The sequence below is a fragment of the Megascapheus bottae genome, chromosome 26 (genome assembly GCF_031878675.1).
Source record: "Megascapheus bottae isolate mThoBot1 chromosome 26, mThoBot2.hap1, whole genome shotgun sequence".
In the NCBI taxonomy this organism is placed as follows: Eukaryota; Metazoa; Chordata; class Mammalia; order Rodentia; family Geomyidae; genus Megascapheus; species Megascapheus bottae.
The window spans coordinates 16046420-16074072 of record NC_143534.1 but is presented as its reverse complement, the minus strand read 5'-3'; the positions used below and the strand labels follow the sequence as shown (position 1 = coordinate 16074072).

Below are 27653 nucleotides of genomic sequence, written 5' to 3'. Positions count from 1 at the left end.
CACGACATGTAACTGTAACCCCTCTTTACATTACCTTTATATTACGAATAAATAAAAAGAATAGTAACTAATTAAATTTGCATTTTAATTCTTCCTCTTTCCGAGTGTCGGGGTGTATTGCTCCAAAATTGAGTCTAAATGAAATGATCTCCAGAGAGCCAGAGAGATCAGGAGTAATCTTCCAATGATACTTCTTTTGTTGTTCTTCTTTTTTAGTTAGTACTGGAGATTGAATTCAGAATCTGCGTACTGTTTCTTAGCTTTTTTGTACAAAGCTAGTGCTCTGCCACTTGAGCCATCTTTCCACTCGCAGCTTTTTGGTAGTTAATTGTAGTTAAGAATCTTATGGAAGCCAGGCACTGGTGGCTCATGACTATAATTCTAGATATTCAGGAGGCTGAGAGGCTGAGGTCTGAGGAACGTGATTTGAAACCAGACTGGGCAGAAGAGTCCTGAGGAGGCTCTCGTCTCCATTCTACTGCTCAAAAAAGTAAGTGGAAGGCCAGGAGTTTAGCCTAATGGTAGCATGCTTGCCTAGCATGCACGAAGACCCAAGTTCGATTCCTCAGTACCACATACATAGAAAAAGGCCAGAAATGGTGCTGTGGCTCAAGTGGTAGAGCTCTAGCCTTGAGAAAGCCCAAGGACAGTGCCCAGGCCCTGAGTTCAAGGCCCAGGATGGCAAAAAATACAAAAACAAATAAACAAACAAAAAGTGAAGTGAAGGTGTGGCTTAAAGTGGTAGAGCTTTAACCTTGAGCAAAAGAGCTCAGGAACAGTGCCCAGGCCATGAGTTCAAGCCTCATGACCAACTCCCCAACCCCCACCAAATAAATAAACTCATGAATTTTCTGTCCCAGCTAGCTTCAAGCAACAATTCTCCAATCTCAGCCTCCCGAATAGCTAGGAATACAGATATGAGACATCAGCACATGGCTTTATCCAATTATTCTTGTATTTGTATTCTGTAAAGTTTCCTAAACTATAGAGAATTTGCTAGTACTGTTCAACTTCTGCCATCATTCTGTAAATCTCAACTAAGATAAGTATTTATTGCCCATTTAAAAAGTTCTGGTTAAACATTTTTTTGGTACTGAGTCTTTTTTTTTTTTTAATATGAACGTCATCTCTCCTTTCTCATTTCAAGCACTCACACTCCTCCACATCTAAGCTTAGAAAACAAAAGAACATGAGGAGAGGGGAATTAAGAATCTCAAAATAGAGATTGGAAAATAGCTTCTCTTTTTCTGTAGGACTTTTTTTTTCTGTGCTTTTCCTTTTTCTTTTTTACACAGAGAGAATTTCCTCTATCACTGGTTCTTCCAGTGAGGTCAGAGACTTTAAAATACCACACTGTGTCATTTACTTGGATGTTTTCACAGAAGGGGATTAACTTTGAGAAGAGTTTGGGCGGCTGCAAGTGACTCAGACATGTCTCCCCAAAACTGTAGTCCCTTCCTAGCAATTTTTGGAATAAAGGACTTTTTTGCAGCTTTGTAAGTGTGAATGTATGTTGATTCATTTAATGGATTCCCACTGAGTATGATAATCAAGACATGTTCTTTGTCAATTGAGCATTATCTGATACTTGAATAAAAGATACTCAGAAAGCAAGTCATTTAATGTCCTTAAAACTATTACTAAAACTATTATGAGTCAATGGCTCATGCCTGTAATCCTAGCTAGTTAGGAGGCTGAGATATGAAGATCGTGGTTCAAAGCCAGTCCCGTTGGAAAGTCTAAGAGACTTTTCATTGTTGTTTGTTCTTTCTTCTCTTCCTTTTCTTTTTTTGCTGTCAGTTGTGGGTTCTCTACCAGTTGTTAAAAATGAGGGAAACCATAGAGCCTATGTTTCTTTGGGTCTGGCTTACTTCACTTAATATGATTTGGGAAATTCTCTTTATTGTCAAAATCTTTCTAGGAAGAAAGCAAATCATGAATTGAGTTTTGGGGCAAAGATAGATCTAATTAGTGTTGATTTGGAAGATTATTCCATGCTTTTTCTGAATGAAATTTCTAGTATGCATATTTCTTACATTACGAAAGTCATTATTCTATTTATGTCTTATGTATCTAGTTGAGACAGATCAACCATTAATTGTTTGGATAACTAAGTGGCTGAAACCATGACATTTGTGAGGAATAGAAAGTGGGTCTTTCATATATAACGCTCTTAGCATCTTGGTTAATGAATCTATGCTGAGTAGCTGGAGTTTCTAATCCAAGATCACCTTAAGAAAAATTCAAAAGTCTTAGAATCTGGAGCTTTAAACTTAGCTTGAAACTTAGAAGGATTACTTCATTTCAGGTGTTGAAGCAATGCTACTTCATTCAGAGGCATTTTGAAACTTTAAATTTGACTATTATGTCCAGGTGCAGTGGCCGGTGCATGTAGCTGCCCAGAAAGGCAGCAAACAAGAGGGCTGAGGTTCAAGTCCAGCCTCATCAAAAAATTAACGAGTTTCCATCTCAGTCAAATAAGCTACATGTGGTGGTGCACACCTTTAATCCCAGCAGCAAGGGAGATGGGGGTACAAGATCACATACTGAGGTGATGTGGCCTGAATAGTAAACACATCCTGAGGTCAAAATCCACCCCCCCCCAAAACAAGATGGCTTAATGTGTTCTTACCTCAGAAATGATAACTAAGAGCTTTCCATATTTAAGACAGGCAACCCCTAGTAAACCAGAGGCTAAAGATTCTGATTTACTGAAATAAGTGTGACATGGCCTAATACTGAAATCTGAGACATAACCACTGGTCCTTACAAAGATTCCAGGATAGTAGTGGGGATTTAGAATTCTTGTTAAGCATATTAAAAAAAAGAAAGTCATATTATTAAAAAGAAAGTCATAATTTCATGCATTTACTTCAACTTGTTAAGGACTAATTTCTCTGCCTTTATTGAACAGAATTAATAGTATGATTGTCATACTTTTAATTCACATTTAATATGTGCTCCCTAAAAAGGCTCAAGTTCATTTATCTGTCTTGGGATAATGTTCAGGATGTGCCTGGCACATGACAGGAAGTACACAGTTACTTAGCTATGCGTCAACAGAAGCTCTGATTGGCTGCTGATGACATCACAGAAATTCCTGAGATTTATTAGACAGACCCGATGGTTAACAGAGTGCTATGACATTCTTGAGCTTTAACAATCCAACTTTTATCACTTGTGCAGAATAGCTTCACTCTTAGTAAGCAGTGAATGGTGGCCAGGTGCTGGGAACTCTTATTTGTGAAGACCCAATACCAAATTTGCTCTTTAGCATCACAGTACAACACTGATACATTAAATTTTATTCTGGTAAACTTTTGATAGTTAAAAAAAATAGAAACTTAGTGATACTGCAGTTTAAACTCAGGGTCTTATGCTTCCTACACAAGTGCTGTAGCACTTAAGCTATGCCTACCTACATCCCTTTTTACTTTCCTTATTCTTCAAATAGGAACTCAAAATTTCATTCAGAAATTCTTCAATGTCTGTATAAATGTTCCCCACATTTACAAGCATTTATTCAGCAAATATTGAACATTTAGCATACTGCAAATAAAGACTAAGTACTTTGAATGTAATAGAGAACAGATGGGCAAGATCTCTGGCTTCCAGAAGCTTCCTTTCTAGTAAAAGATTAGAGGAAAAAATAGAAATCAGCAAAACATTTAGAACATGCTCTGAGAGGGTCAATTTTCATCATCCAAAGGCCAGCTGGAGCACATCTGCATTTGAATAAGTTGGTTTTGTTCATTATACTCAGGGGGAAACAGCATGTGGGTTGGGCCTTGTTAGGAAGAGGAGATTGAAGAGGGAGAAGCTGTTAGGTGATTTGGGGGGAGGTAGGGGGTCTGCTCTAAGCTGGCTGCTGGCTAAAAGAGGAGGGTCAGCCTGTGGATGAGAAGGCTATCCCTCTGTTTGGGCACATAGTGACTTTATTTTTATCTGTATGTACGATGATGTTGTAGCTGGCTTTATCTCATTTTTTCACAGTCTCATCATAGGAAATATGTCTGGGTTTGATGCTTAGGAAGATGGTTTCTAAGAGCAGAATACCATGGCCAGCTTCTGAAAGTCAGTGGTTCCTCTCCCACAAGCCCTGCCCCCTTCCTAAGGAGAAATATAAATAAAATATAAAAACAATAACAATCAGCAGGAGAGAAATTTATAGTCTTATAACGGTTCAGAGATTGATGTTCTGTCCCAGGATCTGCAGCAAGGCAGCTAAAAAAAAACACAAGTCAGGGATGCCATTGAGTGTCCATCATTCCATATAGAGCATGTGTGTGAATGTGTGCACACATGCTCACACTGTACACATGCATAAAGGCAGGTTCTGGGACTTGTGCTCAGAGCCTGGGCGCTGTCCTGAGGCTTTCTTGGCTCAAGGTTAGAAACTTACTACTTGAGCCATACCTTCATCTCTGTTTTTTTTTGCTGGTTAATTAGAGATAAGACTTTCAAACTTTTCTGCCTCGCTAGCTTTGAAACTTGATCCTCAGATATCAGCTCTTGAGTAGTAGATTATACGGATGAGCTATTAGTACCCAGCTAGATTAGATTATTTTAAGTTCACTCACTCATACAACGAGATAAGGAGTGTGTTCAGTGACCAGGCAGTACTATCACATATCTGATCAAAAAGTCATTCTTCCCATATCATCTATTTTAATAGCTACCAGTAATATAGATCTCAGGGTTTCCAAACTAATGGGCAAATGCCACCCCAGTGTGTCTGTGGTGTCTAGTTGATAATGGCTATGATATTGTAAGAAGCTAAAATCATAGTTTTGAAAAACAGAAACATAATGATTCGTTTGTACAAGTACTTCAAGATAATAATTTTCTTTAAAAAGAATCATGAAATATGTCTTCATTTTTTCAATCCCTCACCCTACCTAAATTCACGGCTCTCTCAGCTTTCTATTTTTATGAGAAAATCTATATTAAGAAAATGTTTGTGTGCCATGGATGCTGTCTGGGTGTCATGGCAACCACTTGCTCTTCATCAAGCATTTTGTGTCAAGATTATACATTTAGAAAATTTCTTACATGGGTAAGAAATGATGGGTAGATTTCAGAAATAACTTGAGGCATAGATTTTTTTTTTTTAATGTGTGTGCCAGTATTGAGGCTGGAACTCAAAGTCTGGGTGTTGTCCTTTGGCCTTTTCACTCAAAAATAATGCTATAGCACTTAAGCCATAACTCTTATTTTGTTTTTTTGGTGGTTAATCACTGGCCAGGCTTTGTACCTTAATCCTCATGTCTCAGCCTCCTGAGCAGCTAGGATTACAGTCATGAGCCACTGGTACCCAGCTGAGGAATAGAAATCTTGCCAGGAGATTCACAATAAGTGGAAGGGAGATAAGAAATAGACCGTGCTAATGGAGGACCACTTCATTTCTTTCAACAGCATGCAGGTTTACCTGCCACACAGGTAAACTTACATGCAGGCAGACCTGCAGACCAGACAGATCAGAGTTGCCGGTCCAATGTCCAAGGCTACTGCTCAAGAATAGGCCGGAAGGAAAAGGGACTATAGTTGAGTCAGAAGTCTTGCTCAAAGGTCCAAGAACTGTGGGACTCAACTTTCCTATCTGGACAATAAATTTGGTCTAGAGCTCTCACAGTCAGTGTAACATTGTGTCTTCCATCAAGAGGCCATGTTCTATAAAGTTCTTCCCTTGCACAGAATAGGATAGTGAAGAGTTCACACTTAAAATTAAAAAAAAAAAAAAAAAAAACGCAAGCAGGGCAACAGTGGCTAATGACTGTAGTTCCAGCTACTCAAGGAGCTGAGTTCTGAGGATCACAGTTCTAAGCTAGTCTAAGAAGAGAAATTCAAGACAGGAGAAAGGGTATCAATGTACGTGAATTAATGCACCTTCTATCTGGCAACTATCATGTAACCCTTTTACTAATTACAATAAAAAAATGCAAAAAAAAAAAGAAGAGAAATCCATGAGACTATATCTCCAAATAACTGCAAAAAAAACCCTGGAAGTATAGGTGTGGCTCTAAATTAAAAAAAGAAAAAGAAAGAGTCCAAATTCTAGTTCTGCCTTGTCACTTATGACATGTCTCTGGAACTGCTCCTCATTTGTGAAATGAATTTTATTAATAGTAGCCACCTCAGAGGTGGCTGAGAGGATGGCATGAGTTTAATATTAGCATCTATTTCATATGTCATGTCCAGTATATGAGCTAACACAAAATTTAACTGCAGTGCTTAACACATCCAAAACAATTGCTACCAACACATACCCACGATGACATTAAAAGGAATTTTTTTTTTTTTGCCAGTCCTGTGCTTGAGGTCAGGGCTTAAGCACTGTCCTTGGACTTTCTCAAGGCTAGAGCTCTACCACGTGAGACTCAGCACCACTTCTGGCTTTTTTCTATGTATGTGGTACCGAGGAATCGAACCCAGGTCTGTGCATGCTAGGCAAGCTCTCTACCACTAGGCCAAACTCGCGGCCCCAGAAAATTTTTTCTTAAATAATACCTTTAAGACAACACACAGCCAGCTGACTATATCGAATTGAGAACAAATTAACACATAAACCCTCTTTGTGGTAGAATAAGAGAATCTTGAAGCATAAAGTATTTACCTATTAACAGTACTTGGTGCATAGTTCTTGAATGAGCTTGACATCATTTAACCCCTGTAGCCTAAAACTAACTGACTCACAACACTAACCCTGCACCTGTGGGATTATTCAGATTCCCTGGTCCAGATTCACGGGTGCTAGTTAGCTTTATGAGATTCTGAAAAAATACCTGAGGTAATCAACTTTTCAGGAAGGAAAGTTTATCTTGGCTCATGGCTTCAAATGGCACCAGAGCCTTTTGTACCTACAAGCAGTGTGAGACATCTCGGCAGAAGCATGTGACTAGACAGCTGCTGCTTTTGGCAGAAAGGAAGCAGAGACAGGAAGGGGCTGGATCCCAGTATCTCTCTCAACAACATGCCCTCAGTGACCTAACTTTTTTCACTACCTCCCAATTACGCCATAGGTAGGGGACTAAGTCTTCACTATGTGGGCCTTTTGGGGACATCAATATCTCCTAAAAAAACACAACAGCAATGATTTAATCTTTGATATACTTCAAAATGTGGTCTTGTGTTCATAGCATGAGTTATTTTTTTTAGAGTGAATAATGGTTGATTTAATGTTTTCCTTGCATCATTTACAGACAAGTCAGTCTCCTTTTGCCATAATTTTTCCTTTATACTTATTTTTATTATCTTTAAGTACTTGTACAAAGGACCTGTTATGTACCAAAAGCACTTTGTGAATACAATGCTTTTTGATCAGTGTTATCCTGTTCAACATTCTCATCAACCCTTTTTTTCCCTTAAAAAATAATAAAAGCAAGATTAGAGAATAGAGTAGTGATAGAGGAAATATAGAACATGAAGAAAGCCTGGGGTTCAAGTTCCAACAATAATAGTGATAAACAAAATTAAGATTAAATATCAAATGTTTAAAATTGAGGTAAGGGTAACATACTATAAAAATTGGCATGTGTCACTCAGTCTTTGGCTAAAGGAACTTTCAAAGACTCAATCTGTATATCCAATTCACCTCAGACTAAGAAACTGGATATTTTCAGTACTGTATATAAATGCAAATTTATTCATTTATCTAGATATTTATCTTAATTAAATCAGCAAATTGTTGATGGTAAAAATGATAAACTTCTTTTAGATTTGATGTTGGAAATTAAACTCTGAACCTTGTATTTATTTACCATGCAAGCAATCAACTAATGAACTGTAGCCTTAATCATAATGTAAATCTTGCGTGAATATATTTGAATACCATTGTTTGCAGTATTTCATAGGGATTCATTTTGGATGTACAGTTTCTCAGTTTCTACCATTATAGCAGGTATTTCATTTTATTTATTCATTTTTATGCTTGAACTCAAGACCTGGGAGCTACCCCTTAGCTCTTTCACACAAGATTGACACTCTACTTCTGGAGCTGTAACGTTTTGGTGATTATTTGGAGATGAGTCCAGGGCCTTTACTGCCCATGCTGACTTCAAAGCCATAATCCTCAGATCTCAGCCTCCTGAGTAGCTAGAATTACAAGCATGTGCTGGCTTTATAGTGGGTATTTAAAGACAGCTCAGTAGGGATAAATAGAAGGAACGTCACATCACTGATAGCTAAAATTAAACTCACCGATTACCCTGCACATTCTTTTAGGTTTTCTCATCATGGTAACAGCCAGCCATGCAGGTCTCAGAAGCAGCTGAGGACTCTATAACAGCCAGTGACGATGAAGATGACTTCAAGCCCCTGGTCTATTATTAGAGTAAACATGTGGTAAATGTGTAAACAGCCCATTAAATAATCCCTGGATTAAAGAGGAGGAAAGGAATAGTGTATATGAGTCGGTGACACTTAAGACTCTCTAAACTGTACTCATCATAGTCTAAGTGTAGTGGCCACTCAGGTTTTCATCATTCTGGGTCTTGGACTCCAGGTATCAGCTGTCTGGGGGGTAACCAGCTGCAGGTGGCTGTGTATCTCAGATTAAGAACCCAGCAATGTCCCTGACTGCAAGGCACATTCCAGACTTTGACAAACATATGTATCTCTTGTTTTCAGATACTTTGTCAGATTTTAGTTTTACTTCAAATGTGATCCTGCTGTGTTATTAGGTATTTGTTGTTGTTGTTCTTGTTAAGTGCCAAATAGATTGTGGTTTGGTTTGGGGATAATTAACATCTTGCCAGTGAAGACTGCAGTCTGCATCTGTCAACAGTATAAATGGAAGCATCCATCAGTACAGTTCGCCACTGAGTGAAGTCAAGCCATAACAAAACAAATGGACTGTGTACAGTTTGAAATAGGATCAGGTTTTGTCCCAGCTCCCAGAACAGAGCTCTTAAATCCCTTGTCTTGTCACTTCCTGAGTGACAAGGGTAATGGAAGAAGCATTTATTTATTTGTTTTGGTGCCAGGACTGGGGGGCTTGAACTCAGGACCTCATACCCTTGCTTCACTTTTTCACTGAAGACTGGTGCTCTACCACTTGAGTCACACCTCTACTTTGGGATTTTTGATAGTTAATTGGAGATGAGTCCCCCTGATTTGTCTGCTTGGGTTAGCTTTGAACTGTGATTCTCAGATCTCAGCCTCCTGAGGAGCTAGGATTACAGCATGAACCACCAGCACCCAGCAACACCTTTTGTTATATCTGTAGACTTGCTGACACCTTGGGATTTCTTGAGTGATGTGTCTCCCATTCAATCATATATGACTTTATGCTTAAAAAAATAATTTAGGGTGGGGCCTCTAGAGAGCCTAAGAATGAGGTCAGTCACCAGTAAGACCAAATTCCTAAAGTATTCAAGGATCAAAATGTTCAGTGTCCTTTATCAACCCCCAGGAAATAGAGGGTCTGACACTAGGGATTAACTATAAAAAGACTTCAACTTCTAGTTAGGCCATGAGGAGGTGTTCAGAAGGTGATCGTGAACTCTCCATTCTGGAGTTTACCTGCATAGCTGGCCCTTCCCATCTTTCATCTGGCTATTCATCGTTATCTTTTGGGATATTCTTTATACTAAGTCAATAAATACAAGTAAAGTGCTTTCCTGAGCTCTGTGGGCCAGCCCAGCCGATTCTTCAAATTCAAGGAGGTATGTGTGAGACCCCAAGCTTGTATGTGGCCAGAAGTAGAGGTGGACCAGACCAGCAATGGTGTGGGATTAGGGTCTGGTGTGGGATGCAGTACTTAACCTGTGAGGTTTGTCTCCAAGGTACGCAGCATCAGAATTGAATCTCTGGGCTGTTCGTTGGTATCTGCGAGAGAATTGCTCAGTACGGAAGAAACTCCCACACTTCTGATCACAAAACAGTTGCACTGAGTGTGTGAGTAGAAAGGGGGAAAAACAGCTTGTTTTTTCTGTACACACACACACACACACACACACACACATTTTTGAAAAGCAATAGTCCTAAACGTACCGAATGATTATGAATTTGACTATTATTTGGCAGACTTGAACATTCAAAATCCCAGTAAATAAGAGACATTGTCTGAGATGGAATGAAGTGAAATGGAAGCTCTGAGAGTAACACTGCAGATAATCAACTTGTGTGACAAGCATTTTTGCATGATCTTTTCATTTTATTCTTATGATTCAACAAAATGAATTGTGATTATGATTTAATGACTAGAGATACCAAATCAAGGCATAGGCTTTCAGTTCCACACTAGGTGGGAGATAAGTTTCTGGCTTTTTGGTGATTAATTGGAGATAAGAGTCTCACAAACTTTCCTGCCTTGGCTGGCTTTGAACTTCAGTCCTCATATCTCCTGAGTAGCTAAGATGATAGATGTGAGCCACTGATGTGGGCACAGAAATTACTCCATATTTTTTTTTATCTTCCTGCATAATGTTCTCCCACTGCTCTAAGGCCTCATTAGTCTCACAGGGCCCAGTAAAAAGCAGACTGTTAGCTGGGTGCTGGTGGCTCAAGCTACTCAGGAGGCTCAGATCTGAGGATTGCCATTCAAAGCCAGTCTGGGCACAAAAGTCCATGAAGACTCATTTCCAATTAACCACCAGAAAACCAGAAGTGGCACTGTGGCTCAAGTGGTAGAGCACTAGCCTTGAGCTGAAGAGCTCAGTGACAGCGCCCAGGCCCAGAGTTCAAGCCCCACGACCAACAAGACTCTTTCTTCCTTCCCTCATTCCTCATCTGTAGCTTTTCCCTTCTCTCCTTTTTCATTTCTCTTTCCCTCTTCCTTCTTCCTCCATTCTTCCTTTCCCTTTCCTTCTTCTCTCCTAAAGTTTTATGTTGAACTCCTTGAGAAAAAAAAATCTTTCCTCCTCTTCCAGCTCAGATTCTATTCATCTTTGACTTTGTGTTATAGATATTTTTAAACAAGGAAGAGAGGAACTATATATGGGTGGGGCTGGGGAGAGTGTTAAAAGAAACAGAGTGGGTTGATGCAAGTTTTTCTGGGGTAGGAGTCTGGGTGGGAGGTTGGATGGGATAGAGTGTTGATATGAAAAAAAGAAAAGCAATTTCCTGGGCTGGAAACAAAAAAGAAACACAACTACAAAGACTTCTGGAACCTCTAAATAAACTGAGTATATTTTTCTCTGCTTTGGGGAATTTTACACGGAAAGCCCCACTTACAGTATTAAAATTCAGAGATCATTAAAATATATACATACACACATGACATTAAGAAATATGGAAATATATTTGTTTTCGCTAGTCCATTTCTTTTCCTGTCAACTATGTGCTTTTGTGTATTTGTTGTATTTATTTCTTGTTCTACTGATCTTGCGGCTTGAACTCAGGATTATAGGAAGAAGGGGTACTGATCCCTGAACTTTTTTGCTCAAATTTAGTTCTCTACCACTTGAGCCACAACTCCATTTCTGGCTTTTCTGGTGGTTCATTGGAAGTAAGAGTCTCATGGACTTTCCTGCCCATCCTGTCTTTGAAACACAATCCTCAGATCTCATCTTCCTGAGTAGCTAGGATTATAGACTTTTAAATTTTTTCATGTTTAATCTAAGTTTTGAGGGGAAAATTTGCATCTTTGTCTTTTTTAAAAAATTGAAACATTGCTATAAAGGGAGACATCTGGTTTCTGTAAGAGGAAGGCAAAGGCAAAATTTTTTCCAATGGTTTTATGTGTAAAGTACCTAAGCTTCATAAGGATGGGGTTGCTGTTATGGGTTTTGTGGCTAATTCTTGAGTAAGCCATAGTCGAAATTTGCATCAGCTATTTGGGTCCTGTAATTTTATAATAGATGCATGGTGGTTTAAATGAAAAGCTCACTTGCACATCTACAATCAGTTTCTGAAATGTTGACTTCTTTCTCTACATCACATTGGTAGGTGACTGTTGAGGTCTTTTGTCCCACTGAAGTGAACCACAGTCAAAAAAGTTTTAGAAATGACCACATAACATTCAAGATGGGCTCTTCATTGTTGTTTGGAAAATCTGATATGTTCTAAAAATGTCCAACAAAGCTTGCAGCACAGAGTGTAAGAACTGTGCAGTAATTGTCCCCTAAATTTGGTCCTAATCATATCCTTTGGAATACTATATTTAATTCTGGGCTTGGAAAGAGTTTAAAGGAAAGTCATAAAAACCAATGAAAGGTTTGGGATGGAAGCCCCATGAGAAAAGCTCAAGGAGGGTTTGTTTATTCTGCCTGTGGTAGAGAACTTGAGCTCAAACTTGGTGAATTTTCAGCTAACGGATAACTGTCTTTCTTATCTTACAGAAAGAATTTAAGTTAAATATAAAACATCCTGACAAAGCAATGACAAATCCAGAAGACCACAGGAAAGCCTTTGGCAAAGGACCATTAGAAATAGAACAGATTTTAAAAACATGTCTACCATTACTAGCTATATATTCAAAGGAATTGAAACTCACATACCAAAGAGATTCCCACACATTCGTGTTTATGAGCACTAGTCATAATAGTTAAGATAAGGAATCAACCTACGTGCCCACTGACAGATGAATGGATATAAGAAATATAGTGTATATACACAATGGAGCATTATTCAGCCACAAAGAATCAATGTCAATGACTAAAGGTCATCAGGTTAAGTGAAATAAGCCAGACACAGAAAGACAAGTACTACTCTCATAGATGAATGCTAAAAGAAGTTGATCTGAAAATAGAATAGTGATTAGTAGCCCGGGAAGATAAATGGGAAGGGCAGGGGAGGAGGTTGGCAATAAAGAGAAGTTAAATTTGATCAGGCTTTCTATACTTATATAGAGAACTATCACTCAACCCCCCTAAGAGGTTCAATGAATACATATAAAATAAAAAGAAAGAGATCTGCATACGGTGATACATTTGTAATTTCAGCTACTTGAGGCAAAAGTAGAAGGATCATGATCCAAGACTCCCCAGGCAGAAGTGTGAGGTCCTATGTGGAAAAAAGTAATGAATGCAATGCAAAACAACAACAGGCTGGGGATATGACTAACGTGGTAGAGTGCTTACCAAGCCCTGAGTTCAAACTTCAGTACCACCAAAAAGAAAGAAAGGACAGAAAAGGCTTTCCGATTGCTATGGAAAAGAGACCTTTGGCCTACCTAATGCTAACAGAATATAGTCAAAGCCCCCTTGAAATTTCTTTTGGTCTCAGAATCCTAAGATCTTTCCATTCATAGAAGTGAGAGCTGATTTTTTGAAGATCTCCTTCAAACCCTAGGATTGTATGCCAGGACTAACTGATGGCAACTCAGTAAACATGATTCAATAATGGTGAAACTAATGATAAAGAGCACAGTTCTGTTGATGGGTAGACCACTTTAATAATAATGTAGCTAATCAGGAGACAGAGATCCACCAATCATGGTTCAAAGCCAGCCTGGTAAGAAAACTTCACAAGACACTTATTTCCAATTAATAAGCAACATGCTGGCAATGTTACTGTGTCTGGTTCAGTGATGGAATGCTAGGCTTGAGTGAAAAAAACTAAAGGAGAGGGCACTCACTGGTCCTGAGTTCAAGCCCCAGTAGTAGCAGAAAAAAGTATTCACTCTAAAATAAATAAATAAATAAATAAATAAAATCCCCTGGGGCCAGGAACACAGCTTAGTGGTAGACAGTGCTTGCCTAGCATGCACAAAGTCCTAGGTTTGATTCCTCAGTACCACATTTTCAGAAAAAGCCAGAACCTTGTGCTGTGGCTCAAGTAGTAGAACACTTGCCTTGAGAAAACTTAAGGACAGTGTCCAGGACCTGAGTTCAAGCTCAAGAACTGGCAAAAATAATCCCCAAATTAGGAGTTTAAGTAATATGGAACTAACGAAAAATGAAGAGATACAAGTTCAATATCCATACTCCTGAATTCTGAAATCCCTTAAACTATGAAACTTTTAAAGCATCAACATGACGGCACAAGTGGAAAATTCTACACCTGATCTCATGTTCATGAACAAAACACAGGCACATTAAAAATCTTGTATGAAATTTCTTCCAGGCAATATGTCTAAAAAGGAGATGAAGCAGAATAGCTTTCATATTTAGACTTGGGTGCCATCTCATTAGATACCTAAGTGAATCTTCCAAAATCTGAAAAGAAACATTGACATTCAGAGCACTTCTAGTCACAAGCATTTCCAATAAGGGATTTTTCAGCTGATAGTGCAGAAATTAAAAGATAGCTATTGTCTTTAATTCTGAGTTTCAAAGGTTTCTTTATGTTTGCTTGTGTGATCATACCTAGAAGTGGAAAGTGACTGAAGTTAGAGGCATAATTATCAAGGCCTTAGCTTCCCATTCTTTCCTTAATACATCCATGAACGCAAATCATCACAATTTAAAAATATTTCTTAATGTTCTCTTTTCATCAAGTGAAAAAAACTAATAAAATTTGGCAGGTGTTGGTGGCTCACATCTGTTTTTCTTGTTACATGGAAGGCTGATATCTGGAGAACTGAGGTTTGAAGTTAGCCCAGGCAGAAAAACTCCTGAGACTCAATCTCCAATTAACTAACTAGCAAAATGTTGAACTGGAGACACGGCTCAATTGGTAGAGTACCAACCCAACAAGCAAACAAGCAAGCAGAGTAAGTGATCAATGCTCTTGGGTTCAAGTCAAGATCTCTCTCTCTCTCTCTCTCTCTCTCTCTCTCTCTCTCTCAAATACACACACACACACACACACACACACACACACACACACACACACACACACACACACGAAATTCAGTTCTGCTTTGCCAGCATTTAACTTTTCATTAAGTCTGTTGCATCCCTTCCAGGTTCATTTGTAACTTACTGGATCCGTTGTGACTTGCATGTTTTATATTTTATATTCAGTTTAGAGAATCTGTCTGGAATGCTTCAAACTTGTTTGGCTTTGCTGATTAAATTCTTTGTTGGATGTTTTGCAAAAGGAATTCAGCTGGCTCACATGGAGCTACATCCAGTAAATGCCTCAGAATCAGAAGTTGAACAGAGCATTTTGTTTCTGTGCAGGAGTTGCCTGCTTGAGTCACCAGATGACTTGTTGAGTCTTGAGAGCCTGCTTGAATAGAACAGCCTGCAGTTGTCACAGCAACAGTATGTGGCATATTAATTTCAAATGAATCTCAATACATATTCGATGGCCTTTTCTTCCTTGTAATCATCTTGTTGTTAGACGTCCTGGAGACATACCTAACTAAAACAACTTCAAATTCTTTTTCATTGTTAAATACAGATTGAAGCAGTTCATGGAATACTCAATGCATTCTTGTAACAAGAAGTAAACTTCATCTAGTGGCAGGGGAGTGGCCTTCTGTGTTGGTGAAGGCCAAATTCAAAGGTTCTCTGAATATGCCCAGAAGTGATACCTCATAATTATGGTGTGGGTCCTTGTGGGAGTAAAAACAAAAAGCTTTGCACCCTGGATGCATTTGAAACTAAATATTTATGATGCAATATTAGATAAATCTAACTGGGGTCTAAAAGTCTCACAGCTGTTGTCAGAAGGACTCTCTTGTGTACAAAGAGCTTTGGTACCCTGCACTGTTGAAAGATGGTGAGGAATCAGTTTACAAGCCATGCATAGGGCATCCCTTCCCACAGGTCACCTGACTTGAATGGACTAAGAGTAACTCGGAGCCAGGTGCTAGTGGCGCATACCTATCATTCTAGCAGACCAATCTGTGGAACGCTAATCTCCAATTAACCAGCCCAAAGTAGAAGTGTGTCTCAAGTGGTAGAGTGCTAGCCTTGGGTGAAAAAGCCAAGCAAGAGCAAAAGTTCTTGAATTCAATTAAACCCAGTACTGACACAAAAAGACAAAAAGAAAAAAAATGATACTGACAATTTTATTAAAAGTTATACATTTATCAAATTTCCCTTCAAGATTACACATTCATTGAAATCAGGGACACTTTTTTTTTTTAATGTGGTCTCCTGGTAGCCCAAGATGGCCTGAAACTAACAATCCTACTTCAACCTCCCATGTACTGGGATTACAGGCATGAGCCACCACATCTGGCTAGGGACAGTGTTTTGTTTTATATTGTCTATTTGTATGCTAACTTGGAAATAGTTCTCTATTGATGTTTACTGGATTGTGGCTTGTTTGGATGGGGAAAGAGATGAGAAAGTTAAGAACAATTAAATTATTCCTCTTCTTCTTCTTCTTCTTCTTCTTCTTCTTCTTCTTCTTCTTCTTCTTCTTCTTCTCCTCCTCCTTCTCCTTCTCCTCCTCTTCCTCCCCCTCCTCCTCCTTCTCCTCTTCCTCCTCCTCCTCCTTCTTCTTCTTCTTCTTCTTCTTCTTCTTCTTCTTCTTCTTCTTCTTCTTCTTCTTCTTCTTCTTCTTCTTCTTTTTGGGGCACTATCCCTGAGATCTTCAGCTCAAGGCTACCATTCTACCATGTTTAGCCACAGCCCCACTTCCCATTTTTTGGTGGTTAATTGCAGAGAAGAGTCTCACATGCTTTATTGCCTGGCTGGCTTTGAACCAAGATCCTCAGATCTCAGCCTCCTGAGTAACTAGGATTACAGGTGTGAGCCACTGGCACCCAACAAAAACAACTAAATTCTAAGCAAAATATATCTCTGGACAGCTGGGAAAAGATGAAGCTGGATAAATGCATACATCTTTAATTTCATTTAGGTGGTATGTATTCAATCCCAAACCCAGTTTTTATTGGGGGGAGGGGGATAAAAAGGAGTAAGAATGTATGTTTGCCTAGGAAATATATATCAAAAATTTTCAGTGGACTAGCCATGAGGACATACTCCTACAGTTCCTAAGCTTGGCAATCTGAGGCAGGAGGGGCCAAGCCTAAACCAGGACCTCACAGACCAGGCAATTGCTCTACCACTGAGCCTTATCCTTAGTCTCTGGTTTTCTAGTTTTCAAATACTATGAACAATATTTATAGAACCATTTAATTTATAGAAATTATCAATATTTATAGACATATTCAATTTCAATATTTATAGAAACATTCACTATATATACCAAATATATATATATATAGAGAGAGAGAACATGCCTTGCATATTCATGCATGATATATACTATGTTTAATGTTTCACTAAATGATAATGCTTAATACTTCTCAGTTATATTTTACAAGCCAAGCCAAGTTCAAACCTAGGATGGATTATCTTTGCCTAATTGAATTATTTTTCCCTTTTCCTTAATTAAGCTCCTGAATCACTGTGTGTGTGTGTGTGAAGGTTCTAGCTCTTAAACTCAAGAACTGGGCTCTGTGCCCTAGCTGTTTTTACTCAAGACTAGGACTCCATAACTTGAACCATAGCTCCACTTATGGCTTTTTGGTGGTTAATTGGATTTAGGAGTCACAGGGAGTTTTCTATCTGTGCTAGCTTTGAACTGTGATCCTCAGATTTCAGTCTTTTGAGTAGCTAGGATTATAGGCATGAGTTGCCAATGCCAGGCTGGGCAATTTCTAATTTAAACATTCTACCAGTTTCTAGAGGAGACTTCTGCATTGCTAATTTAATGTGTGCTTAATAAACTTTTATCTCAGCATCCATCTTTCTGAAATAAAATATTAAGTTAGTCTTTGGGCAAAGTCTGAATAGTTAATAGGATTCCCTAGTCAGGAAATCATTCTGACAGAACAGGCTTCTTAATAAAGAACTCAGCACCCTGGCCAAAATTTGCTTTTGACACAAAGGAAATGTTCAGCTGCTTTGTTTTCACAAACCTCAAGGTGTATCAGTTAACAAGCTGTCCTGAATGTGGCTTGGCTGGTTTGTGTACAGTTGACTGAATGAATTATAAAAGAAAAAAAAAAAAGAAGGAAAGAAAGAGTGAGCAAAAAAAAAAAAAAAAGGCTGTGTGTGTGGACAGAGCAATTACAGTGGAGCCCAGAAGGACCCGTGGATGAATTCCATCCTTATTTAGAAACTCTAATGTTAGTAGGAACCATTTGACACCAACTTGGTTTTCTTTTTCTTATAAGAGAACTCTTTTTCACTTGAGCAACCAAAATATCTAATTATTCTCACCAAAACTTCACTCTGTGGGTCTCTCCCAGCCCATGTTCTCACAAAGATTTAGTAACAAGGATTAAGTATCAGGTTCTCAAGACATTCCGCTTAGACAGTGCTGAGCCAGATGGTATAAGTGCTTACATAGTTACTATCTGAACATCCCTGGGAAATCCAGAAGAGTTATATGAACTTGTCAGGCACTGTATGGCTTGATGGCATGGGACTAACTGAGACCCAAAGCACATTTCCCTCGCAAAGTCACATGGATATATTTATTGGTTTGTTTATTTATGAACGAATTATAGATGCCATTCCTCTGGTTCCCTCTTCCCTGTTTTGTTGAGTGACACAACAGCTTAGAGGGACAGAAAGCTTCATTCAAACAGCACAATGAAGCCACCCCCAGTGAACAAGCTGGAGAGAGAGAGGCAGCCTCAGTCACAACGGATGCTTCATCAGGACCAACTGACTTCAGTGACCCTGAATAACTAGCACTAGGTAGTAGAAAGAAACCTCTCAGGACATTTTGCTGCTTTTCTTCTGCCCTGAGTTTTGGAGGATCTTTAGTAAGTACTGCTAATGAATGTTCTTGACTCACATTTATTGATTTATTTTTGATACAGGGACTTTAACTGAGGGCTTAACAATTGCTTGCCCAACTAGCACCCTACCACTTAAGCCATGCCTCCAGGCTTACTTTTTGCTGGTTAACTGGGAGATGGAGTCCTATTTTTACCCAAGCTAGTTTCACAACTTGATCCTTATATCTCAGCCTCCTGAGTAACTAGTTCTTATAGATGTGAGCTACCATTGCCATATCCTTTTTTTAAAAAAAAATGGAATTCATACTGAAAATGTGCAACACCTAGATCAGGTCTTTTGTATAGTCTCTGAGTCCATGGACACAGAAGTGAAGTAAAACAGCAAAGAGTTATTAAAGAAAAGATCAGAGCTCCTGCTAGATGGGAGGGTTCAAAGGAGGGCCTTGCCTGGGATGTATTGTACAGAGGTTAGGTTATAAGATGTCTAGTGGAGAGAGCTATGTAACTCTCAAGACCATTGGACACCTTGTGGGCCATTTATGTCTTTCAGTCCTTCTCTGATTAAATGTTTGTTCTGACACACACGTCTCTTGTTTATATTCACGTCTTCCAGGAATAGTGGACCATAATAAGACACCCAGAGGTCTGCATGTGGTATGCTCAAGGTCATGGTGATGTGATGTCTCGGGGCCTGCACATAGGACTTCTCAAGGCCACAATGTGGGATGCAGAACCCCTGTTAGAGGTGGCCAAACTCCTTTCCTGCTCTTAGAATCACTAATGAATGGGAAACCATTTGTCAAATCATCTGTATATCTCTTCTCTAAGACAATCTGTACTCAGCTGTTAGAAATTCCTATTCCTATGACCCTACCTGCTAAAAAAGCAGAGTTACAGTCTGGATCTTAAAGGCCACTTGACAACTCCTGTATGGAGATTAATCCCCCGTCCCTGATACAGCAGTGATGAGAGGTATAGCTTTTGGGAGGAGACTGAGTCCTGTGGGCTCTGATCCTCATTGGAAAGACCAACTTTGATTATGGTTTTTATTTGGAGGGGGCATATAAAAGCCAGTATGTGAGCTCTCACTGTATCCTGGCCAGCATATGGTGAACAGCTCTACTCTATCATATGCTTCTGTTGTGATGTTCTATGTCTCCTTTCCCCAGTGTAGGAGCAACAAAACTAAGAGACCATGACCTAGAACCTTATAAACCATAAGCCAAAATAAATCTCCTGGCTTTTAAGTGGCTTTAGTCTTCTCAAATGTCATCACCTGAGATTTTATATATTCAGTTATAAATGTCTGGTTTTGTGTATGATACCAAGTTTGAATTTAAGACCCCAGGCTTGCTGTACTGCTGAGTCATATCCCTCTTTCCAACAGCATATGAATCAGCAACATATGCAAAGGCCCTGAGGTAGTGATGGTGGGGGGGGGGGCTGTGGTTTTATTAGGGGAAACCAATAGACTTCAGTATGTTTGGATGCTGAAAGTGAAAGATCAGGTGAAAGTCATGCTGGAAAAGTTGGAGGCCTGATTTCTCAGGGCTGTGTGGGCCATGGAAATGATTTACACTGAACCAAGTTAACATTTAACCTGGGAGACATGAACACTAGATTGGAGGTAAATAGAACCAGAGGCAACTGGAATGATGTGGATCAAGAGTGAGGTCTAGGCTAAGTAGAGACAGAAGAAAACAGACAGCTTCCAAGCATGTTGAGGAGGCCAAAGAGAGGACTACACATTCTAGAAGAGGCAGGTGTGGAAGACACAGGGAATAGGACAATGTCTGGACATTCATTTGCAGAGCTGGAAGTCATGGGTATACCACTCAGGGACTGGGAAGCCTGAGAGGGAAAGGACCAGATCACAAAGGAAAGTCAATGACCAAACCACATAGGACATGAGATGTTTGATCCATTTCCCCAGAGACACTGGTGGGTGGATTCATCAACAAGTCTAGGCATAGAAAGAGGTCTGAGTCATACATCACTGCACTGACAAGTTGGGAAAGGTGACCCAGAACCACAGCTTTCAAACTTCCAGTTTTAGGGACCCTATATATAATATATAATCTATATATAATACCTTAAGATGACTGAGGATTCTACAGAGATTTCCTAATTTATTATATTAGAAATTAGAACTGAAAAAAGTTGAATACATAGTAACATAAAATCACAACAAAAACCATTCTAAATCAGCCTAGCTAACATCTTAATGAAAACAAAAATGACCAGTTTCCCAAACACAAAACATTTTGTAAGAACAACAGGATGTTTTGCTGTTTGTGGGCATTTTACCATAGGCTTAGAGGAAGATTTAGACTCTCACGTTAGCTTCTGCCTCAGATCTACTCTGAGATGCTATTCTGCTTGAAATATATAAGGAAAATCTGGCCTGATGTGGAATTAGTGCACTGGAGAGAGACTAGAGGATTTACAGCTAGCTGAGTCTTGAGATCTGCTGTTGGTGCAGAGAGATGACAGTGTGTAAAGAAAAGGGGACCCAGGTCCAATGTCCTTCATGCTTAGGAAGAGAAAGGAAACAAATAAGGCAGAGAAAAAGCAAGCAGCGCTTGTAACAGGGGACTTGGGAACAGTGTGATTGCATCATGGAGCTGGCTGTGGTACTACTCTTGTATTCATCACTTGGGAGACTGAAGCAGGAGGATCATAAGTTTGAAACTAACCTAGGTCACATAATAAGGCCCTGTTTCAAAAAACAAAAAACAAACCCAGGGGCTCATGCCACAATCCTAGCTATTCAGAAGATTTGGAAGAATGCAATTGGAACCCTGCCTGGGCAGAAAAGTTTGCCTCATTCAATTTCTAAAATAACCTTCACAAAGCTGGGCTGGAAGCATAGCTCAAGTGGTAAAGTACCAATGGAACAAGCAAGTTAATACTGCCAAGACTCTTAGTTCAAACCCCAGTAGTCCCAAAACAAACAAAGACAAAAAAGGATGGTGTAATGGAAGTTGTGCTTGTTATTCAGCCTTTTGTCACTGCAACAAAACACCTGAGATTAAACAATTTAAAATGAGGAGAAGTTTATTTGGCTTGTGGTTTCAGAGACTTCTCTCCATAGTCAGTTGGGCACCACTGCTTTGGGGCCTGTGAGGAGGCAGGGCCTCAAAGTGGGAACATATAGTGGAAAAGGGCTGCTCATCTCATGGTGGAAGCAAAGGTAGAAAATCGAGAGGAAGGAAGGATTCAGGGTTTTAATCTCCCTTTCAAGGCCATACCCCCAACCATGTCACTTCTTTCCACTAGCCACCCCCTCCTTTCCCCTTCCCCCTTGCTCCTGAAGGCCCATCACCTTCTGACAGAGTATGAGCCTTGGGGAGACATTTAAGAGACAAATTAACAGAAGCTACAGCAGAGGTGTAACCAAGAGTACTTCTAAATATGTGAAGTAAAATGATAACTGAACGGTATCGCTTGACTTAGAAGAAATCGATGTGAGCATGCTCAAAGGTAAGACAGAGCTGAGAGGCAAGTAGTTGACAGAGGCAGATGATGCATCCAGGGACGTTACCTGGCTCCTTGCCCCATCTACTTTTCAGTTTTTCTATAACATTGGGACCTGGCATTTCTCACTGGGAGCTCAGTCACTCAGACTACACAACAGTTATGTCTAGTAGGTAGGGATAGTCATTAGCTTTAAACCTATTAATGAAGGAAAAGTAGAGATGATGTATGCCAACTTATGGGAGCTTCCTGAAAGACAGCTACTTACTACCCCCTCTTGCATTTCTTCCCTTTTACCTCTGGCTGGAGCTATAACAACCATTAAGACAAGGAGGAGACCACATACAAGGGAATGTCACACAGAGGGAATCTAAGCCTTAACATAGAGCAGAGCCATGCCTCAGCTCTGAGGTTGGGCTTATATCTCAAAGAAAAACAAAACACCCATTCTGCTTAGACCATAACAATGTGTCTTTATTCATAAACTTAATTATAAAACTTACAGTGATCCACTAGCACAACAATGTTCATTGCAGCACTATTCACCATAGCAAAGATATGGAACCAACCCAGATGTCCCTCAGTTGATGAGTGGATCAACAAGTTGTGGTATTTGTACACAATGGAATTCTATGCTGCTGTCAGAAAGAATGACATCGCCCCATTTGTTAGGAAATGGAAAGACTTAGAAAAAAATCATATTAAGTGAAGTAAGCCAGACTCAAAGGAACTTAGCCTCAATGGTTTCCCTCATTCGTCATAATCAGTAGAAACCTTGGGCTCTACTAGCAGAGATCTGCAATAGAGCAAAATCTTGATACAAAAGGTCATATAATGTGAAGCTAATTGAAAGGACCTCCAGGATATTGAAACAAAAGCCATATAACGAATGATTGTTGTCCTTAATGTACTATGTTGTCTCTCATCTCCTTTGCTGTCCCTTGGTTATCTCATATTGTTATAGTATCTCACTTTGTTATCTGATATATTGAATTTATTTGTAGTTGGTTATTTGAAATTTGATAGGGAAGGGGGAAAACCAAGACGGGTGTGGAGTGTGGGGGGGAGGGTAATGGGTACCAAGACATTCACCAATGTATGTGAATTAATGCACCTTCTATCTGGCAAATATCATGTAACCCTTTTACTAATTACAATAAAAAAATAAAATAAAATAAAAAAATAAAACTTACAGTGAGCTTGAAGGTTGGGTGGTGGGAAAATGAAGGGATTTCTTTCTGATGATTTTATTTTCTTTGTGAAGTAGGATGTTAGGTTATGGGATAAGAATAAAAGATTAAGGAGGGAGGTCAGAGAAGTAAGAAAAGAAGGTTTGTAATAGCTGTGCAAATGAATTAAATGAGACCTAGTTACTTCTAAAGGCTTGTGCTGGATACTCTCTGTTTTCTAAAACAAATCTGCATTCTTCTCCACCCAGGTCTTGTTCCAAGGGCTGATTTTTCTGCACAGCTTAAACCAGGTTCCTTCCTTTCTGGCTGGACTGGTTCTTGGGCTTGGTCAACTGAAGGCCAGCAGGAGAGGAGTGGTAGAACAGAGACAGGCTAGATTCTCATTTCCCATGGGTTGTGACTTCCTGCATTCTCTATTAAAGCATGCAGCCAAAGATAATAATCTTGAACTTGAAATCCTCCTGCCTCTGTCTCCTGTGAAGTTGTGATTAGAGGGACACTGCACTTTTCCCAGCTAGACAGTGAAGTGTTTGAATTGGTGACATAGGACAGCCTAGATAGCATCTGAAGCCACAGAGGGCTTCTAAGTATCTCCAGGTCCTGCATGGAGAAGTTAGAGGCCAAATATTGCTTCCATCCTGGAAGACTTAACACTTGAACCAAAAATGCAAGTAATAAATATTTGAATTAAAATAAGTATCAAAAAAAGAAGAAAAAATAAGTATCAAGAATGCGTGCAACATGCCAAATATATGGAACGTCTCCAAAGAAGATGCTTGGAACAGGAAGTTTCCTCACAGTCTGGATCGATCTCTCTCTCTCTCTCTCTTCTCGCGCTCTCTCTCTCTCTCTCTCTCTCTCTCTCTCTCTCTCTCTCTCTCTCTCATCTCTCTCTCTCTCTCCTCTCTCTCCCTCTCTCTCTCTCTCTCTCTCTCTCTCTCTCTCTCTCCCTCTCTCTCTCTCTCTCCTCCCTCCCTCCCTCTCTCTCTCTTTGGGATTGTTGTTTTGTTTTGTTTTGAGGGGTTTTTTTTGGTGCAATTATTCAGGCTTGAACTGCTGTCCTTGTACTCTCTTTGTTGCTGTTGTTGTTAGTCGTAGGGCTTGAACTCAGAGCCTGGGTGCTGACCCTCAGCCCTCTTGCTCAAGGCTAGTGCTCTACCTCTTCAAGTCACAACTCCACTTCTGGTTTTTTAGGAGATAAGAGTCTCACGGACATTCCTGAACCAATCTGACTTTGAACCTCAACCTTTAGATCTCAGCATCCTGGGTAGCTAAGATTACAAGCGCGAGCCACCAGCACTCAGATCCTTGAGCTCCTTTGCTCAAAGCTGTGGCTCTATTACTTGAGCCACAGCTTTTGTGGTTAATTAGAGGTAGAGTCTTGTGGACTTTTTGGGCTAGCTTTGAACAGCAATCCTCAGATCTTAGCCTTTTGAGTAGCTAAGACTACAGACATGAGCCACTGGCATTTGGTGGATAAGGGAAGGCTAAATAAAGACTTTGTATAAAAAATTAAAAAGGAGTCTGTAAACATGAGAAAGCTAGAGGTCATTCAGGCAGGAGGATGAGTAACAATACCGGAGTAGGCAAGCCCAAAGCATATTTGGAGTGAACTAGATAAATGAGTGTCTTTGGAGAGGAAGAGAAGATCTCAATACAATCTCTAGAATCCCATAGTATAGTAGAAGGACTCAGGAGCATTAGCAAATAATCCTATTCTTGGCAATAATTCATGAGTGCAAAAGGATGAAAAAGCAAGTCCGTAAAGGAAAAAGATGGGGAGTTACATCTGGACACGGACTTCCAAGGGCTCTCTTAGAAGTTCCCAGGAGGCCTGTCATGCCTCCAGCAACTAATGATGACAACACAATAAAATTTCACTTAGCAGTGCCAGATTCTCTTATTAGAGAGGTGTTTGAGGTTTTTATTGAGGGTTTGTCCCATAGGCATGCTCTCCCCCAGAGCAGAAAAGGGAAAGCATGTGTGCAACACCGCAGAACATGACATCTGCACGGACAGTTCATGCACAGAGGGAAACTCTTATCAATTAGGACACTGACAGCCCTCCTCAAATCCAACACCATTGAGCTCACCCAGAATCAACCTTGCAACTTTTTAGCTATCAGTTTCAAATCTTTTCTAATTAGGAGTTAGTATGCCGTCGCCCTTATGTAAGATGAAAGACCGTACATAAACTTTGCACGGAGAGGAAGACAAGTCCCGTGGAAGTGACATGTAGAATGCTGGAATAAACAGAACATGTGCCTGATGTATGTGAGGCCCTGCTTCGCAAATCCTGAGCTCCAAAGGTGTATAAAGAAAAGTTGAGTTGGGTGCTCGTGGTTCATGCCTGTAATTCTAGCTGTTGAAGAGACTGAGATCTGAGAATTGTGATTTGAGATCAGCCCAAACAAAAGTCCATGAGACTCTGATCTTCTATTAACCAGCAAAAAGCCAGAAGTGGAGCTGTGGCCCAAGTGGTAGAGTTTCATGTGAATGTAAAAGCTAAGGGATAGGGCCCAGGCCTGGAGATAAAGACCCAGGATTAGCACAAAATGTGTGCATCCTAAAGTCTGCTGTTCATGTAAAATTTGACTTCTTGTACTTTCTCCTCTTCTGGCCTAGGATCTGGCTTTCCCTCCAGGCACTAAGCTGGTTAGAGTACATCCTTCCATTCCTAGCGTTCATATTGGTTTCTTGTTGATTCCCGCCCTGTTCTCCTAAGCCTTGCAGGTAGACTTCTTTTTTTTTTTTGTTTTCAAATCCTCCATCATTGCTTCCCTGAGGTTGCAGGATGGAGCCCATGTCACTGGTCAGTTTAGGACCTTGGTCCCACTCTGGCTCACCTGATCACTAGAGGTAGCATTTCAAGTCACTTTGTTTGCAAACTTGTCACAGGTCACCCCACTCTCTAAGCTGCAATCAGAACACTGACTTTTTTTTGCCCTCCTTCCCACTAGTGGTGGCATTCCATGTACCAACTTGCAAGGGTAACCTGCATCATTCCTTGAACACATCATGCTCTTCCTGCCTGCAGGGTCTTGCTCCTGCTCCACCCTTTGCCTTGGATGACTTTTCCAAGATTATTCACCAGGCTAACTCTTACACAACCCTTAGAACTCAGTGATAGTGCCATGTTCTCCAGGAAAGGCTCCCCTGAATCACCAGGAGAAGGCTTGGAGGTGGGAGACAGCCTGGAAAGAAGGGAGCCAGATAGAGTCTCCATACACACACACAAAAGGTATCTCTAAGGGAAAAAACCAACTGCATACCAGTGAGAACACCCTTCTCCCCTCAGAGTCAGCAAAGTAAGTGGGAGGTAAGAGCCTTGAGTTACTAGTGGTTTCTCATTGAAGTAGATGAGGTATGCAGTGTGTAGACAAAGAGGAGAATGAACTTCAGCCCTGGCAAATGGGCAAATGGACAAATGACAGAAGAATAGTCTCCTCTTCCTGTATGTGTGATGAGAATTTTTAACATCATTGATTGATTAATTGGCTGATTATTTGATTGATTAGTGTGAGTCCTAGGACTTGAAATCAGAGCCAGGGCCCTTAGCTTTTCTGCTCAAGGCTAGCATTCCACCACTTTGAACCACAACTATACTTATAACTTTTTTATGGTTAATTGGAGATAATAGTCTCATGGGTTCTTCCTGCTCAGGTTGGCTTTGAATCTTGATCCTGAGATTTCAGCCTCCTGAGTGCTTAGGATTACAGATGTGTGTCACCAACACCCAGACTCTTGCATTAATTTGTTTTTACAGTGCTGGGGAATCAAATCCAGAACCTTACACATGGTAAGCATTCTATCACTGAGCTACACCTACAATCTTGCTGAGAATCTTTTTGAAATCACAAGAAAAATACTGGAATGGATAGTAAGCTACTTTATCTGGACATAAAAGGTAGACTCTGAAAGTATTAGAGGAGTTTTGGAACATCTGGTGTATGAATAATATCAATAGAATAACAAAATATAGAAGGAAAACAAAGTTTATTCACAATCCATGTTGCTACAATCCATGTTTCCTCCGTCTTTTAGGGTGTGTGTGTGTGTGTGTGTGTGTGTGTGTGTGTGTGTGTGTGTGTGTGTGTGATGTATGTAGACTTGAACTCAGGGCCTTGGTGTTGTCCCTTAATGTTTTCACACAAGGTTGGCACCCTGCCAGCTCCTCTTCTAGTTTTTTGGTGAATATTCGAGATAAGAGTATCTGGGTCTTTTCTGTCTAGGAAAACTTTGAGCCACAATCTTCAGCTCTCAGCATCTTCAGTAGGTCAAATTACAGGCATGAACCTCTGGTACCCAGCTCTGTTTTTATTTTCTATTTTCACTTTCATTCTGTGGCTATGATAACTGCAGGCATTTTCCCATGGGTTTTTATTCCTTGGGTAGAAGTAATGTGTCTTGCGTTTATTCCTTGGACACTTAGGTACATAGTGTTCACAATT

At 39.9% G+C, this 27653-nt stretch overlaps 1 protein-coding gene across 1 annotated transcript in view; it reads left to right on the top strand.

Annotated features, from left to right (window-relative positions):
• The window catches only part of C26H10orf67 (chromosome 26 C10orf67 homolog), a 91659-nt gene that overhangs the window by 1651 nt on the left and 62355 nt on the right, over positions 1-27653 (top strand). Inside the window, exon 2 of the mRNA XM_090319187.1 lies at positions 8221-8340. The gene's annotated coding sequence lies outside the window, so the exon portion shown is untranslated. The remainder of the gene's footprint in view (positions 1-8220; positions 8341-27653) is intronic.